Genomic DNA, 17,012 nt, shown 5'->3' with positions numbered 1-17,012 from the left:
AATCATAAATATTGAAAAAGAGGAATTTCTCTCTACAGGGATGTGCTGTTGGCAGGAGTGACGTAATATGGGCCAGCTATAAACGCATAGTCGTCACTGTGTCAATCGGCGTTCGCGCAAAGGCTCACGGGTACGTCGTTTGCTCCCGCCATCTCCGGTTCGAGATCTCTCCTGCCCTCCCGTACGCCGGAGGCTTTTTTTTTTTTTTTTGTCACAGGGTGCTTACCTGTCAGATGAACCCCTAGTAGGATTAGCCGTCGTTATTTATGGAATTCCCGATGCATGACCGTTTTTTCTCCGGCGGAAACAGATGAATGCCGACGGCGTACCGTTATTTAGGCCACGAGAGCTCCCGAACCGGAAGTGCCGGCACTATGCGGGAGAAAACAATGTAACCAAGAGCCTTTGCGCTTTTTACCGGTCACCTCTTGGAAGTGGCTCCGGTCAGCGTTGGCCAATCACACAAACAAGATTCTGTGACGTCACGCAGGCTTCTCCAGGAAGTGGGCGAGGCGTCGCCACAAGGTGATATTGGTGTCACTAAGGTTACAAAGTATGGGCACTCTTTTCAATTGTTCCGTGCCGCCGCCATGATCATTGTTGAGTTCGCATCAGGTGACATTTTACACTGCGACGGTTCGTGGGCGCCGCCATTTTGTTGCTTGTGCGTTTTCAGTCGGCAAACTATGGTAGACCTTGTCCTCCCTGCTCTGCGGCTGCGCGCCCCTGACGGCGTTCCGAACGCGTACCAGAGATAGCGCGTCTAACATTTCAGCAGCACAAGTGTGTCCGAAGATGCCGTTTTGCTTCTTCTTCGGCAGTGTTATTAACAAACGACCGGGTAGAAGTTAGAGGCGAGGCCGTAGAAGCGGCTATCTCGCAACACTGATAAACACCAAAATGGCCGCCATTGATGACTTGCGTGTCTCAGTGCTGGTACTCTTATACTTTATCTTGTGACACTGGGTGATACGTTTCCTCTAATTTCTCGATTATTTTGAAGTTTGCGATAAAACTGGCATCATTGTTATTGAGACGAAGCAGTCTTTTTAATGAAACAAACTTGTATTTTGTCGTCGTCGCTTCTCTAACTTGTAACCGAGTGTAGAAAGGACATGCTACGGGAAACCGGGGTGGTATACACAACCTGAATGCCAGAAGGAAGTACGCCTTACGGTCTGCAGTGGGCGATCCCGTCGTGGTCGCTTCAACGGAGGCTTCAGAAGTTTCTAGAGAAGGGAAGAAACGTCTCGAGTGTTACGAAAGTCTCGTGATAGGGCGCACGGACGTGCGCCTTATCACGTCCGTGCAAGCTTCAAGCATGCAAGAAAGAAAACCGAGACCGTTATTTAGTCAAACAGTCGAAGGGCGTTGCTAGAACAACGCGCATGAACATCGGAATAAGCTAAGTGAAAAGAACTTTTCCAAGAGCCGCTTTCGTGTGCTCCTAAACTGAAAAAAAAAAAAAAAACACAAAAAGGAAATGGAACAATCAATAAAAGACGTGACCATAAAATGCGCCGCCAAATCTCCGAAGAACAGCAGTCACTGGGAACAGAAGCACTCGGAGTTGGCTAAGACTGTGATGTGACGTCTTGCAGTGAAGGCCCCAGCGCACGTATTGTGTCTGCAACGAAAAGGAAGAAAGCAAGGGGGTTGGGGTCGTGCACTAAACAAGACAACAGTCCACGCACGTGACTGTGAAAGAGATGAATGCATGGCCGGAAAGTTTCTATTGATTGATTGATTGATTGATTGAGTGATTCATTATGGGGTTTTACGCGCTGTCGCGCCGTATACAGTCGAACCTCGTAAAAGCGAAGTAGTATCGGGGCAGTATATTAGTTCGTTATATCCGATATTCGTTGTAACCGTGGAGGTAAAAATTGGTCTAATAAACCGGCAATCAGGCTCGCGCAACAATCCAATATAAAAAACGCATTGTTCTAGGCTTAGAACCCACTACAAACGAGGTAATCCTTATCTGTCTCCTTGCGACATTTCAAACTATAAAGTATAAACAGACCGGAACGTGAGATCGTGAAATTACATCCGAACAAAGTTCGTCGGCAGAACAGGCCTGCGCTCCTATTCACTTGAAGAAGGATGTGGCTTTCGCGGAATGAATTTTTTTAGTGTCTATGCAATAAAGGGCATTTTCTACTTGTCAGTTTTTCAAGCTACTAAAAAATGGTTGTTTTTTCTAACTTTTTTTTAATTGTGCTTTCAATATGCTAGCTGTCGAGTTTTCAGCCTCGCGAAAACCAAATGTTTCTTCGTTATAGCTGATATCGCGCGGCTCTCGAGGTTTCGGTTTCGTTATAAAAAAAAATACTTGTCATCATTGAAATGAAGCGTGACCAAACAAACTTCGTATTTAGCTCGCTATATCCGATACTTCGCTATATCAGTGTTCGCTATAACGAGGTTCGACTTATTGGAGTCCTCTTGAATGATTTCCACCACCTGTAGGGTATTTTAACGTGCGCCGAAATCTCGAACACACGGGCGTTTTCGCTTTTCGCCTCCATCAGAAAAGCGGCCCCCGGGGGCTGGATAGAACTCGCGTCCTTACCCTAACGCCTTAGCCACTGAGCCACCGCGGTGTTCAATGTGGAGGGAAAAAAAAAGCTTGCTAAAAGCCCCTAGCTCTTCCCATGCATCGCAAAAAGTGCGGCAGAGGCTTTAGAAGAGTTTTGGAGGAAATCAAGGGAATCACAGCATATTATTCTTCGTCTTCTTCTTATTATTATTACTATTATTATTATTATTGTTATTATTATTATTATTATTATTATTATTATTATTATTATTATTATTATTATTATTATTATTATTATTATTATTATTATTATTATTAGCGGCTCAAGCCCTCGCTTTCTTGTGGGCCAGATGGTATTCCTGCTGCAATCCTAAAAACATATGCAAATATATTCGTTCCTGTGTTCACTTCAATATTTAATAACTGTCTCCGGTCGGGAACGTTTCCTCGCTCATGGAAAATCTCTCGCGTATTCCCTGTTTTCAAGTCAGGCCTAAAAACTGATGCTATAAACTATAGGCCTGTCTCGCTGCTTTGTTCTGCCTCTAAAATTTTCGAGTTATCTCTTCATACGGTCTTGTCTTTCTCATTTAAACATGTCCTCATTCCTAATCAACATGGATTTATGCGTGGTCGTTCAACTTCCACGAACCTTGTATGCTTCATGGAGAAGGCTGTCCCAGCAATCGTTGGTAGGAGCCAACTGGATGTGGTCTACTGTGACATGAGCAAAGCCTTTGATGTTGTCAACCACTCGTTATTGCTTGCAAAGCTCACTCTGTTAGATGTACACGCTTCTTTGGTGGGTCTTATACGTTGTTATCTCAAGGAGCGATATTGCTATGTAAGTGTTAACGGTCAAACATCATTTAGGTACAAAGCAACCAGTGGTGTACCCCAAGGCTCCGTCCTGGGTCCCCTTCTTTTTTCCATTTTCATTAACGATGTTGCTTCTGCCATTCAAAATTCTTCTTTTTTGTTGTACGCTGATGATATAAAAATCTTTAGAGAAGTGCGTAGTGTTCAGGACTGTAATTCTCTTCAGGTTGATATTGTGTCATTCCATCGTTGGTGCACCAAAAACGACCTTATTTTGAACCCTTCAAAAACTAAAGTTGTCTCCTATAGTAGAAAAACTCAACAACTGCAATACCCTTATGAAATTGCAGGCACCACACTGCCGAGGGTGACCGAAATTCGGGACTTGGGAGTACTGTTTGATTCTTCTCTGACTTTCTCTTCCCACATTGCACAAATTACCCGTCGGTCTCTTCGTTGTCTGGGTGCTGTTTGCAGGTATTCTAGAGAGTTTAAAGGTCCGCTTCCTTTCTTAAAGTTGTATTCGGCTCTCTGCTTACCTCTTCTTGAATACGGGTCTGTTGTCTGGAATGGAACTTGCAAGTCCAATAGTGACCGTATCGAAAGGGTTCAAAATAAGTTCCTTTCTATCTTTAAGCACCGCTTCCGTCATGTGCAAGACGACGCAAACGGCATCATGTCTCTTCTGAAAAGCATTCCTTCCCTTCGGTGTCGACGAATGCGAGCTGATATTATCTTTCTCTATAAACTTCTTCATGGTAATATTTTGTGTGACGATTTGGTTACACTTATCAATGTCAACTTGCCAAATAAACTTTTCAGAAAATTTCCAGCTTTCAGACCAGTTGCTTTAAATAGCCGACGCTCGTCCATCTGCCGAATACAATGTGCATATAATGAATATTCCGTTCGGCTTGATATATTCCAGAGCTCCTTTACTTTGTTCTCTAATGAGTTGAAAACTGTTGTAGCTTAAGTCCTTTATGTCATTCCAAATTTATGTACCCTATGTATTATGTGCAAACTGTTCTTGCTTGCTTTTCACTTTTTCTTGTTTTGTGTTGCTTGAATATTTGTACGTTTTTAGTGTCAGTGTTGGTAATGCTGAAGCTTTTCCCCCTTTTTTTTTTGGAACTTCCTAATATGTTGTTAGAAAACCTTGGCTATATACGTATACTCTATGTCATGTTGATTCAATATTTGCTTGTATAGTTCCTATTTTTCACATCTACTGAACGTTTTGCTGGCCGAGTGGCATGGCTTGCAACACTAAGCCTGCCTTTTCTTTTTTGAGTGTCTGTTCTTTTTTTTTTTTTCCTTTTTTGCTTTCTAAGCTTTCTGTAACTATTTTTACTTTATTGTTTATGTCATACATATAGTTTGTGTATGTTGTCTTGTCTTAATTGTAGTGTTTTTTTTTTTGTATGGTGTACCAGTACCAAGACCCTAGGGTTGTTCCTGGGCACCGAAAATAAAGGTTGATTGATTGATTGATTGATTATTATTTGGCGGTGTTGACAATTGTTCAGTCCCGCGATATGCTTTCAAGCGTGGAGATTATGCTGGGCTGTATCACTTTTATTCATCTGCTGAATGGTCTAGTGTTTTGGATGTCAATGATGTTGACGAACAGGTTCGACGTTTTACCGAAATAGTCAGAAGTGGCATGGAAAAGTATATCCCTTGTTATAAGCCTGTTCCTTCCAAATTTCCCCACTGGTTTTCTAAAGAACTTCGAAGTTCGCTTAAACTTAAGGATAGCGCCCACAAAAAGGCCAAGCGTTCTGGGCTCGACAAGTGGAAAGCGGAGTTTAGTCGGTATCGCTCACTTTGTAAAATCCTCTACCGGCGTGACCACCAGCTCTATATAGAATCGTTAGAGGCTGCTGCGTCTCAGAAACCGGCTGAATTCTGGAGGTATGTACGCGGCCGTTCTAAGGCGTCTAAAGAACACGTTAGCCTGCTTAATTCCGATGGTGAAGAGGTTGAGGATGTTGCCACCAGTTTTGCTCAGTACTTTCATTCTGTCTTTCAACTGCCAGATGGCAACGACGAACGCCTATCGTTTAATAACTCTAATTTTAACACACTTAGGTTCGATGAAAAAATTGTCAATGATAGCCTTCAACGGATGAAACCATCATTTTCCTGTGGTGCAGATGGAATTCCAGCAGCCCTCATGAAGGCTTACGGGAACATTTTTGTGCCTGTCTTAACTTCCATTTATAATAACTGCTTACTTTTAGGTAAATTTCCTCGTGCATGGAAGATCGCTCGAATTTTTCCAATATTTAAGTCTGGTGATAAGTCAGCCGTTTCTAACTATCGCCCGATCTCACTCCTTTGTGTCGCCTCAAAACTCTTTGAGTCAGCTCTGCACAAAGTTCTTGCTGCCTGCGTCAAGAACGTTGTGCTACCAAATCAGCACGGCTTTTTCTCGGGTCGATCGACGGTCACAAATCTTGCAAGCTTTATGACACAGGCTTCGGCTGCAGTTTGTGAAAACGGCCAGTTGGACGTTATTTATTTTGACCTCAGTAAGGCGTTTGATGTGGTGAACCATCAGTTATTAATTAACAAGCTTGCTAAGTCCGGTGTAGACGCAAGCCTTGTTGCCTTGTTGTCCAACTATCTCCTTGACCGGGCCTTTTATGTAGATGTTAACTACAAAAAGTCTAGTGTTTACCCTGCAACAAGTGGTGTACCCCAGGGTTCCGTGCTGGGTCCATTATTGTTTTCTGTCTTTATCAATGATGTTTCAACAGTGTTAACAAACTCTTCTTTTCTTCTCTATGCTGATGATGTCAAACTATTTAGGCACATTAGCGGTGTTCAGGACTGCTGTGCCTTGCAGAGGGATGTGTCGGAATTATCGGTCTGGTGCAGGAAAAACTGCCTAATTTTAAACCCCACTAAAACAAAGGTTGTCACCTACAGCCGGAAAACCCACCGTCTGCTGTTTTCCTACAGTATTGAGGGAGCTCCTCTGCAAAGGGTTGAGGAGATTAGGGACCTAGGGGTGCTTTTCGACAGTACCCTCTCTTTTTCTCCTCATATTAGGCTCATCACCCGGCGAGCACTCCGAAGCCTTGGAAATGTGTGTCGGATTACAAAGGAATTCTCTTCTCCAGATCCATTTCTAATGCTATACAATGCAATATGTATACCACAGTTAGAATATGCTTCTGTTGCCTGGAACGGCATCTCCAAATCTAGTAGTGAATTAATAGAACGTGTGCAGAAGAAGTTTTTATCCATATTTAAGCACCGTCATCACAATCACAGTTTTCATCCTGATTCTGACTTATCCATAGTCCCTTCCATCCCTTCCTTGAACTGCAGACGTATGCGTGCAGACCTTACATTTCTTCACAAAATTGTTCATGGTGACCTTTCTTGCGCAGACCTGCTTAACTGTTTAGAGTTTAGTGTACCACAAAGGCCCACCAGGTCGCATCGCCCGTTCTTGACCGCTGCACGCAACTCCAATCATTCTCCTGTGCGCAGAATACAGAATTGTTACAACCGCTTCTTTGAACGCCTTGACATCTTTCAGAAATCCTTTACAGTTTACCGTACAACGCTGTTGAATACAGTATGTTAAACACCTATGATATGTCTGTCGTTCTTTTTTTCTGGAATTTGATTTCTCTGCGGTTGTGTCTATCCAACTGATAGTTGCCTATTTTTGAAACTGTTTACTGTCATTTGTTCGTATTATCATTTGTCTCCACACTCCGTTGTTTTTGTTGTATTACTGTCAAACTTTGTTGCTCTGCCTGTCGTGTGGCCTTTACGACGGGCAGAGCAACATAGGCATCTTCTTTTTTTTTATTTTTTTACCTGTACCCAGGCTCCGCCTGTGCTTTATTTCTGTCATTTTCACTACTTCAATTTGTGTGTGTCTTGTCGCTTGTTTGTTTCTTGCTATATGTTTCTTGTATTTTGTTTTCATGTAATTACCCGTGCGCCAGCACTCAGGCCTCTGGCTGTTCCTGGGCACGTAAATAAACACGATTGATTGATTGATTGATTGATTGATTATTCGAATGATGATGATGATGCGTCTGAAATGAATAATTTCTGGTCCGTTGTGGCTGTTTCAACTAAAATTCAAATGTTGGGTCAGAGTCCGTCGGACTGTTGTAGCGTGAGCTACACTGGCTGAGGTTGAGCCGTTTCGCGTGGCTCCTAGAGAGCTGTGCTGTGCATGCGCGAGGAGCATTGACGTCTCACAGCATGCAGCTGGCGCGCCGGAGCCGCCGACGCCGCGACTGGTCTGGACTGGACTGGACTGGACTGGACTGGATTGGATTGGATTGGATTTTTTTACCCACCGAAGCTATAAGCCTGTGGGCTACGAGGCGCACCGTGCATGGTGGAGGGTTTCGGATTCATTTTGAACTTTCACCAACGGATTTTTATCTCCTTCGGACATCCTACATATATAATTAGGATATTATTTGTTTGGTTAAGGAAGAGCAATCGTATCCTCTGCGTGGCACTCGAAATGCACTTGCAAGCGCCTTCACGGGTGATACAATCGACATTATCAATGAACTAATCATTTACTTTCGTTTACAGGAGCATCACAATTCTAGTGATAGTACTGGGTTAGTAACAAGTTATAATGAAGAAAAGAGACAAAGCGAACGGGGAATTAAATTACGATTAGCTGTGGCATGCGGGACGTGTGATCTCGCAAAATGATTCGGTCACATTGAGCCTCGAGCTTTGAACCCTTCAGCCAGTTCATATCTTGTTTTGTTTCAGAGCCATGTAATCATGCCACGACCAGAAGGTGTTGTGCTTTGATTAGATGGCTCTAGTAGCGCCTGCAATGGTCAGACGTTATGTGACTGTAATAGCAATTTGCTGTAATAGAGTGCAGTATGTGTTCCTCACGGTAGGAACACCGTCATTTTTCTTCCACACGATGTTGGCCACAATGTTAAAGGGGCCCTAAATAGGCTTCCGAATGTCGCCATTTCAATCGCGCAATCGCTAGAGTACCCCTTCACGACAACGTGTACCAAATATTACACCTCTGCGTAAAGCAGGGGCCGCACAAACACGAAAAAAAGATTTCACTTCCTCCCCTGGCTCACCAACCATACCTTGCCGCCACACTTGCGCGGTCTGACGCAGTTCTTTCCGGCTCTGACGCGCCTCTATGACGCACGAGACACTGCCCAGTGCGGCGCCGCGAACGCGAACCACAGCGACAGCGCTCACCGTGCAACCGGAATCTGGTGGGCGGAGCATGCGCGTCGAGTGCTAAAAAAAAAAAAAAAAAGCGCGCGCAGGGCTTGGCGCAGCCAATGACTGCACGTACATCAAGGAGGGTGATGGATTGCCCTGTTTCTCTCGGTGGTCTTGCGCCGGGTCGATGACGTCGCGGCTTCCACAGTGCTTCGGAGGAGCTACTAGAGGAGGAGAGCCCCAGGCCTTATGGGTGGCCCCTTTTAATGAGCGATAACTCGGCTAATACTTAACGCATTTAAACAATTTTTGCGGGATGACGTTCCTTGGATAGTACTCCAGTGACTGCGCACGCAAAATCGTAACATTTGGCAGCCTATTTAGGGCCCCTTTAAGAACGAACCAAATACTTGAGATCGCTTTTTTGGCATGGTGTAGCCCCATACATTGGTTTTCGGGCAGTGAGCGAAAAAAAAAGGATGTATTTTAGAATTAAATCGCTTTTGAAGCAATTTCATAACAATGCGTGACGTAACAATGTGCGACGACTGCCAAATATGTATCGCATCTTGTCACGAACGCTGCGAGTGCTGTGGACGTCACTAAATTTGAAAATGGAGTAAAATGGGAGTAAGTAGGGAGGGTAAAGGAGAGTAAAAAGGAAGGTAAAAGGGAGTAAGAAGATGGCACACTAGTCTTCATCGAGGATTCTCCGGCCAGCGGTTACGCAGTACCGCGGCTCCGAACTGGAATCTTGCTCAAGTTCGACAAACACGGGTTTCCATCCAACACTCGTCTAAATCGTCATTTTACATAAAGTAAACCCCGTTATGGCGAAGTCGTTTTATTGAAATTGTCTCTATTACAGCTGATCGCTTTAAATGGCGCAATTGTTGGCGTTATTGTGTTGACCTGCGACAGCCACATGGAGAAGCCCCATGGTTTACGCTGTAAGGAAGCTGAAGCGATATTTAGAGCACTGGGCTAAAAGTTTCCAGTACAATGGACATCGAAAATTTCTCTTAGTTTTCGTCAAAGGATGGCTTGACCTCCGCCAGCGTGCGGGCACAGAGCGCTGTTTCACTAAACATTCACCAACTTCATTGAGAAGACGATAAGAAAACATGCTTACCAGCCACAGGGAATGATCGCTGAAAACGACTCCGCAGACGGCCGCGCCCGGTTGTCATGGCAACGCAGATGCGAAAAATCTCTTGCTGGCGACGTAGAAAAAGGTGACGCAGGCTTGCAGAGAACCGCGCGCGCGAAGCGCGCCCGTCAAATAATAGCGATTTTCTCTGAGGAGCGGGGAATTTGAAAATGAAATAAAACACAACAGAGGGCGAAGAAACACCACCCTCACTGAATACGCTCAAAAGCTGGTTCACTGTTGCGACAAAGTAGATTTACCTTTTCAATCTTATGTGTTGGCATATACCTGTCCCACTAACTCCGAGTATACGATACGGAAATACTTCGTCTTTTTGCGCGCTGTTTAGTACTGCAAGTAAGTGGATGTTTTAAAGCTTATTGATGTACACTTCGAAGTAACGAGATACTCGGAGCCAATAAAAAATCAAAGGTCGTTTTATAGGCTCCCTGTCACGGAGTTTTCATGCAAGATAAAGCGCAGGGTAAATAGCAGTTATAAAAAAAATTACGGGGTTCATGATAAGCAGTGTGGACCATGAAGCAAAAGAGCCCAATATAGCGAACAAATGAAATTTCAATGTCAAGTGTTCGAGGAAGTGCTGCGCTACGCATCAGCAACTATATAAAATCAGACATGTCCGGCAAAGACCGGTGCATGTCATAATACCCTCTGTAAAGGTTGGGTACATGATTACACGTGTGTGGATGCGTTTACATGTAAACAGTGACATGTGTGTGCTCGGTCTTAAATAAAACGCCACGCAAGCCACCTTTCAACATCATTGTCCACGGTTTGTAACGTTTCAAAGTCAAGTCTAGAATGGAATCGGCAAACAAATACTTGCGGATATGTCCTGTGAGGCAAGAGGTAAAATCGTTTGTAGAAACGTTCGTAATTCGTTAGCGTTTCGTCAACAAACGTGCAATAATTGCTATACTTGCCACTTTCAGCTGCAAATATTGAGGTTTAGGTTGAGCTAGCATCAAAGTGAGCCGTTGTTGGCGAAAAATAGAGAGGCAGAAACAACGGAAAAACAATAGGACTTACGTAAACGTTGATCGCGCTTTGACGATTATACTTGCGAACTACATCGTTTATATGAATATACGAAAGGATATTGACAAATAAGATTTGATGTTTTGCCTGGCAAGACTTAAGATTCGAATATGGGTCTTTATTGTATGTCATCGGGGTGCGCGTCTAGTTATATCACACAGCGCCCTCGAAATGGTGCACCTGAACACGTCATGCTCTTTTAAAACAATGGTTATACGTTAATCGCCATATTTTGAGTACCGTCTGACAGTGCTATATATAAGCACTCCACTGAAAAGACATCCAAAGGCTTTTCGCAAACAAACGGTGTATCTGGCGTTACTTCGCCTTTTTCATGTAACGTAGCCTAACCCAGTCTGGCTTAACAAATAGAAAGAAATCATTTGAGACACTTAAAACTAAACTAACCCATTAAAAATATACTGGAAACTAAAAATAAGAAACAAAAACAGGAAGGAGCAAAATTCGAAACACCGTCCTTATCACGAAACTAAGACGGAACCTCTATGCCACTATTGTTTTTTTTTTCTTTATTACCTACTTTTCGCGAATACAAGAGAAGTAAAGGATGAATTGAAAACGCGCCTGCCAAGCTTTGACTGGCGGAAAGACTAAAAATAAACATCAAAGCTGCATAACCCTTTTCAAACAGATTGTCACTCGAGTTCAGGATCTTGTATGCTGTATACATTTCGTACAGCGCGATGGAATCCTGTGCAAAGTACCTGCTCACTGTGAGCGCATTTTAATAAGCACGTCTTAGCGCCATCATTGACCCCAAAACTGCATGCATGCCCCATTATCAAATCATATGGCACACTATCATTTCTATTGATTGATTGTGGGGTTTAATGCGCTGACGCAACGCAGGCGATGAGGCGCGCCGTAGTGGAGGGCTTCGGATTAATTTTGACCACCTGGGGATCTTTAACGTGCGCCGAAATCTCGAACACACGGGCGTTTTTGCTCTTCGCCTCCATCAGAAAAGCGGCCGCCGCGGCCGGGAATCGAACCCGCGAGCTCGTGCTCAGCAGCGCAACGCCTTAGCCACTGAGCCACCGCGGCGGGTCACAATCATTTCTACCGACAGGAAGAAATCGCATGACGTACGGTGACAGTAGTGGGTCTTTCCCTACTGACCTCTGCAAGAAAGAATACGGCGCCTTAGCACTCCGTGAAAACATGTTCAATTCCATCGGCTGCTTTCGCACACAACGTACACGTTAGACTAACCAGCACCGCTATCGTAAGTATTCTGCTAGCTCCCTGCCAGTTTAGCCAGGAATATTATAATGCCGTCGCACGGCGCTCTAGACACTGCGAGCTTTAAAATCACACGCGAACGATACAAGCATACATGTCATCGGTTTCCGTTAGCTTGTGCACAATACTTACGAAACAGGTTCGTTCGGAGCGCCGCTTTGGCGAATAGCGCGCGCTTCAGATGACGTTGTCGTTGCCCTCGTCGCAACAGTGATTCTCACCCGCCCTTCCGGAAAAGCGCAGTCAGTAGGCGCGAAATTGTGAATTCGTTAAATCTACGCGTTAGTGGCGAATGGCCGCAAAACACGGAGGCAGGACGAATAGCAAGGGCATCTTCAGCGCACTTTTTTTATACGCTGTAAAGGGTAAAGACTATGTCGCCCGCACGTGTGAAAAGGATGATTCCGTTGTTGTTCCTTGACTTATGAAGCATATCCACGTGATGGATTGGCCAAACAGCGGGTATCAATACACTCGCGAGAAAATGTTGCGGGGCGACATGCGCAGATGCTGATTTAGCAGAAATTTTTCTATCTTCGTTTCTTTTTTGAACTTCGGAGGTACGGTAGAGAATCCCCGAGGAAGTTTGAAATTGTTCCTGTGACGTACACACGAGGTACAGCTTGAGGAAACTACACATCGCCACTTAGGGCATTGGCCAGGAAATGTGGAGGTAAACTCATTAAACAAAACTGTTGGGCCAGTTGGTGCATTACATCGAAAAAATAGAGCGCGACTTAGAGAACGACACAAGGAAGAACGACGCGACAAGCGCTCTCCCGTCGCTCTTCCTTGTGTCGTTGTCTAAATCACGCACTATTTTTTTATCAGGTTAACTCATCTCGTGAGCGGTCACGCGCGCACACACGAAGAACTGGAGACCATTGTATCGAGCCTCTCCAATATTTGTTTTCGAGTTCGTACATCACCACCATGAATGATGATCATCATCGTCTTCGCCGTCATCATCATCGTCACCATCTTAATGATGACAGTGATCACGATCTTCGCGATCTTTTGGTCAATTCTAAGGTGCAATAATGGGCGCTTCACATGGCGTTTCGATGCCGAACGAATGTCGTGTTTTAATGCAAGGAAACGGGCATTCCGAACCAGATAACAAACTAACGTGGAAGAAATCACAGCTCGCGTTAAAAGGAAGAAGTAGGCATGTGATGCGAACTGACAACCAAGGTACCACCAGGGTAGCAAAGCGACTTCATTAACTCAACAGAGGGGTGAAAGAAAATTTGGAGGCAAAGGGGGGACTGGGGAACCGTACGATGGAGACGGCTGGAGGAACAAGGAAGGGGCCCCGCAGTGGACACAAGCAGGCTGATGGTGACGATAATGATGATGACTACAGTGGTAATGAATACGGGGAATCGCACATGATCTGGGATTGTGATGCTCAGCCACGTACTCTACGAGCACGCTTACACATCACCAGTGCGGAGTAGTGGGAGACCTTCTGCATGCTTCGCTCCGACCCCGGAACACAGATCAAGGTCGCCCAACTGGCCGAAGATGCCTCTCGCGCCCACGGGCTCCAGCCGCCATCTGAGGGAGAGAAATCCAAGAAGACTCCCACTTCCCCTTCCTCCTTTCATTCAGTTTTGGGCGAAACAAAGACATCATCATCATCATCATCATCATCATCGTCGTCGTCGTCGCTGACTTTTAAATCCTCTCCTGCTGGTGCAAGTAAGGAGGCGTCTCGTGCTGCCTGGCCACACCTAATGGACCTGCTTTTCCCGACGGGACCCAACTCCATCCGGCGGTATAGTCTTCCGACTTGTCCAGGCATTCCTCGAGGAGACCGACCTCATCACACGGCTGTAGCCCAATACCTACCGGCCAGTCAAACGCACTCCTCCTCTCTTTCTTTCACTCCCTCTTTCTCTGTCCCCATTTTCCCCCTTCTCCCCTTCCCCCGGACTGGGTTGTATGCTGGTGAACTACGAAATGAGTCGAAAATATCCCCAGTCCACTTCTTTTCCACTTTCTATTTCAATAAATCACTCACTCACTCACTCACTCACTCACTCACTCACTCACTCACTCACTCACTCACTCACTCACTCACTCACAGGAGAGGCGCAGAAGGATAATCATCCTCGTGTGGCACGTTGGTCACGTCGTCGAGCGTGCGAGGCGGATACGCGAGCGCCGGCGTATACAGCGCCTACGTTTGTGTGCACCGCTGGTGCTTGACAGGCGGCCCGCCCCACATTTAGAGCTCATGCGTGAGCAGAAAGTAGTGCTCCAAGCCAATTCAATCCTTTAACCTTGCATACTCAACCACACGTTCCTCATTCGTCACGAAGAGAACCACCCAGTATGTGGGCACTGCGTGTTCGCCGCACGGAAGTAGGAAATTGCGATATCAGCCATGGAGGAACATCCACCTGTCAAAAGTCTGAATGGCCGGGCGATAACATCAGGATGGTTGGGAGAAGTCAGCATGGCTGAGCGGAGGTTACCGCGTACCGAAGACAATTAGGCCTACGAAAAAGGCCAGTACGCCTGCGAAGAAAGAAAGAACAGAGTCATGCTGCCCGAGCCCGTTCGCTTGCCCAGAACGAACCAACTTTATTAAAGACGATAGTCTTTCTTGGTCTACTTAAACGTAGAAATGTTGGTCTGTCTGTATGTCATGTTTGTCTGTCTGTATGTGATTAGATTCAGCCACCCGGCCAAAGAGAAACAAAAGGTGCGCAACGAGGCTGTATATGAGGCATGCAGCGCGCAATGTGACGCTGCCTCACGCTGTCGTCACTGCAATTAACAACCTCGTTGAACTACCGTTCATAAACTTCGGTTCCTCGACGCAGCTCCTTTCGAAGGGCATGTCGCTCGCAACGATTTCCCTTCTCGACGGCTACCTGCCGCCCTGACCATCGACGATCACCTTGATCATTCCAACGACAACCTGCTAATTCCAAAACCCTACCACCGTTACGCTGAAATGATTCCCACCGATCTACCACCTGCACAAGCCGGTGAGCTCATACATCTCCGGAACTCTTATCGAGACATTTTTGATCTTGACAACCGTCCACTCGGTAAGGCAACCACTGTGAAACATCGCATCAACACCGGTGATGCCAGCCCCATTACCGAAGGCCTTACCGCGTGTCCCACTCCGAACGTAAAAGGATCCAGGCGGAAGCGGGCACCATGCTCCGCAAAGATATAATCGAACCTTGAAGATTTCAAGCCCTTGGGTTTCACCCGTCGTTTTAGTAAGGAAAAAAGATGGCAGTTGTCGTTTTTGTGTCGATTACCGCCACTTAAACAATGCCACCAAGAAAAACGTGAACCCTATAGCTCTGCCTCGTATGATGCCCTTGATTGCCTCATGGCGCAAAATATTTCTCCTCCATCGACCTCCGATCCGGATACTGGCAGATTGCGATTGACAAACTTGACCGAGAGAAGACGGCCTTTGTAACACCAGATGGCCTCTATATATTCAAAGTTACGCCGCTGGGCCTCTGCAATGCGCCAGCCACATTCGAACGCATGAAGGACTCTCTATTACATGGCTTAAATGGCCAACATTCCTCTATTACCTAGATGGCGTCGTAATTTCCCTTGATTCTACCTTCACCGACTTACCGACGTACTTGATGTGTTCCGACGGGCGGGTTTTCCGCTGAACTCGAAGAAATGTCGCTTCGCGCACCGCGAAATAACCATTCTTGGCCTCCAATTGACTCCAATGGAGTAAGAGCTGACCCCGAGAAAATTCGCGCCGTCCAGCACTTTCCCAAGCCGCAGTCCACCAAAGATGTGCGCAGCTTTGTCGGCCCGTGCTCATACTTTCGCCGGTTTATACAGGACTTTGCAACTATCACCCGTCCGCTCACCAAGCTTCGCAAAAAAGCGACTTTTTTTTTAGGGTTCCGGTTTTTTCTGCTTACGGCATACCCCATTTTTGGGCATTTCGACCCATCCGCCCCAACCGAGGTCCGGACCAAGGAGGCAAATCTTTATATCCTCCTTGGTCCGGACAGACGCTAATTATTCGCCTTACCCCGCTGTCTCAACATATGAGCGCTCTTATCGCAATGCACCGCAATGCAACATATCGCAATGCACCGCTGCTGAAACACGCCGAGTTCGCTGCAACAACGCACCCAGTTAGCCAAGGAATTGGTTCACCTTATAACTATTGCATAGATTTGACACAAAGTGCCGTGGTACGGGTCTGTTGCAGGAATACTGGCAGTGGAACGATGATCACTGGTCAGAAAATAAACAAAAAAGTTGTTGAATTAGGAGAAAAAAAAAAAAAAACTTCCGACGCCGGGAATCGAACCCGGGCCTTCTGGGTGAAAGCCAGATATCCTAGCCACTAGACCACGCCGGATTGCTTTTGCGTCTCACTTAAGAAGTATTTAAACTAATTGTCCTTCTAATTTTGCCTTTTGTTGCATTTGTCAGTGTTTAGGATATGTATACAGTAGACGTGGGAACCACTTAGCTAGTTGGTACCAACTCAGCATCAAATGACGCTTACTGTGCTTTAAGCTACACTGAAACGCCAGTTTTTTGCCTTGAGGGGGCGGTATTTTGAAGGGTTTGGTATTTCGCAGGCATACCAAAAAATGAAAAGGCGTAGCGCAATTAACGCCATGGACGCGCGAAAACGGGCTAATTAACCAAGTTCTTTCGCTGCATCGGCGTTTTAAGCAGCCCCTGCAATAAATCAATCCGTACGGGCTTCCAAAATTGATTCTCTCTGGGGAAAAGAGGAAAACACAGATCGACGTGAAGTGAAAACAAGGGGGACATTTGTTTAGTCCTGCCGTTCGGTTTTTTTTTTTACCATTTTCATCTTGATCAAGGCGAGAATTTTTTTTTATAATGCGCGCCTTTTATTACCTTGCTGATTCAGCCGGTGTACCTACCTAGCCGCAAAATTGCATCATGCAACAAAAAACTAATAAAAATATAAAAAAAACAAAAAAA

General features: G+C 45.5%; 1 non-coding gene across 1 annotated transcript; it reads right to left on the bottom strand.

The window, feature by feature from the left end:
• Positions 1–16,338: 16,338 nt before the first annotated feature.
• Positions 16,339–16,410, bottom strand: Trnae-uuc (transfer RNA glutamic acid (anticodon UUC)). The gene has a single exon. It is a non-coding gene; the product is annotated as a tRNA-Glu (tRNA).
• Positions 16,411–17,012: the final 602 nt, after the last annotated feature.

Source organism: Haemaphysalis longicornis, unplaced genomic scaffold (genome assembly GCF_048455015.1).
Source record: "Haemaphysalis longicornis isolate Haplotype H1 unplaced genomic scaffold, Haemaphysalis longicornis Haplotype H1 scaffold_8, whole genome shotgun sequence".
Classification (NCBI taxonomy): domain Eukaryota; kingdom Metazoa; phylum Arthropoda; class Arachnida; order Ixodida; family Ixodidae; genus Haemaphysalis; species Haemaphysalis longicornis.
The sequence above is the reverse complement of the archived record's forward strand: the minus strand, read 5'-3'. Positions and strand labels throughout refer to the sequence as shown.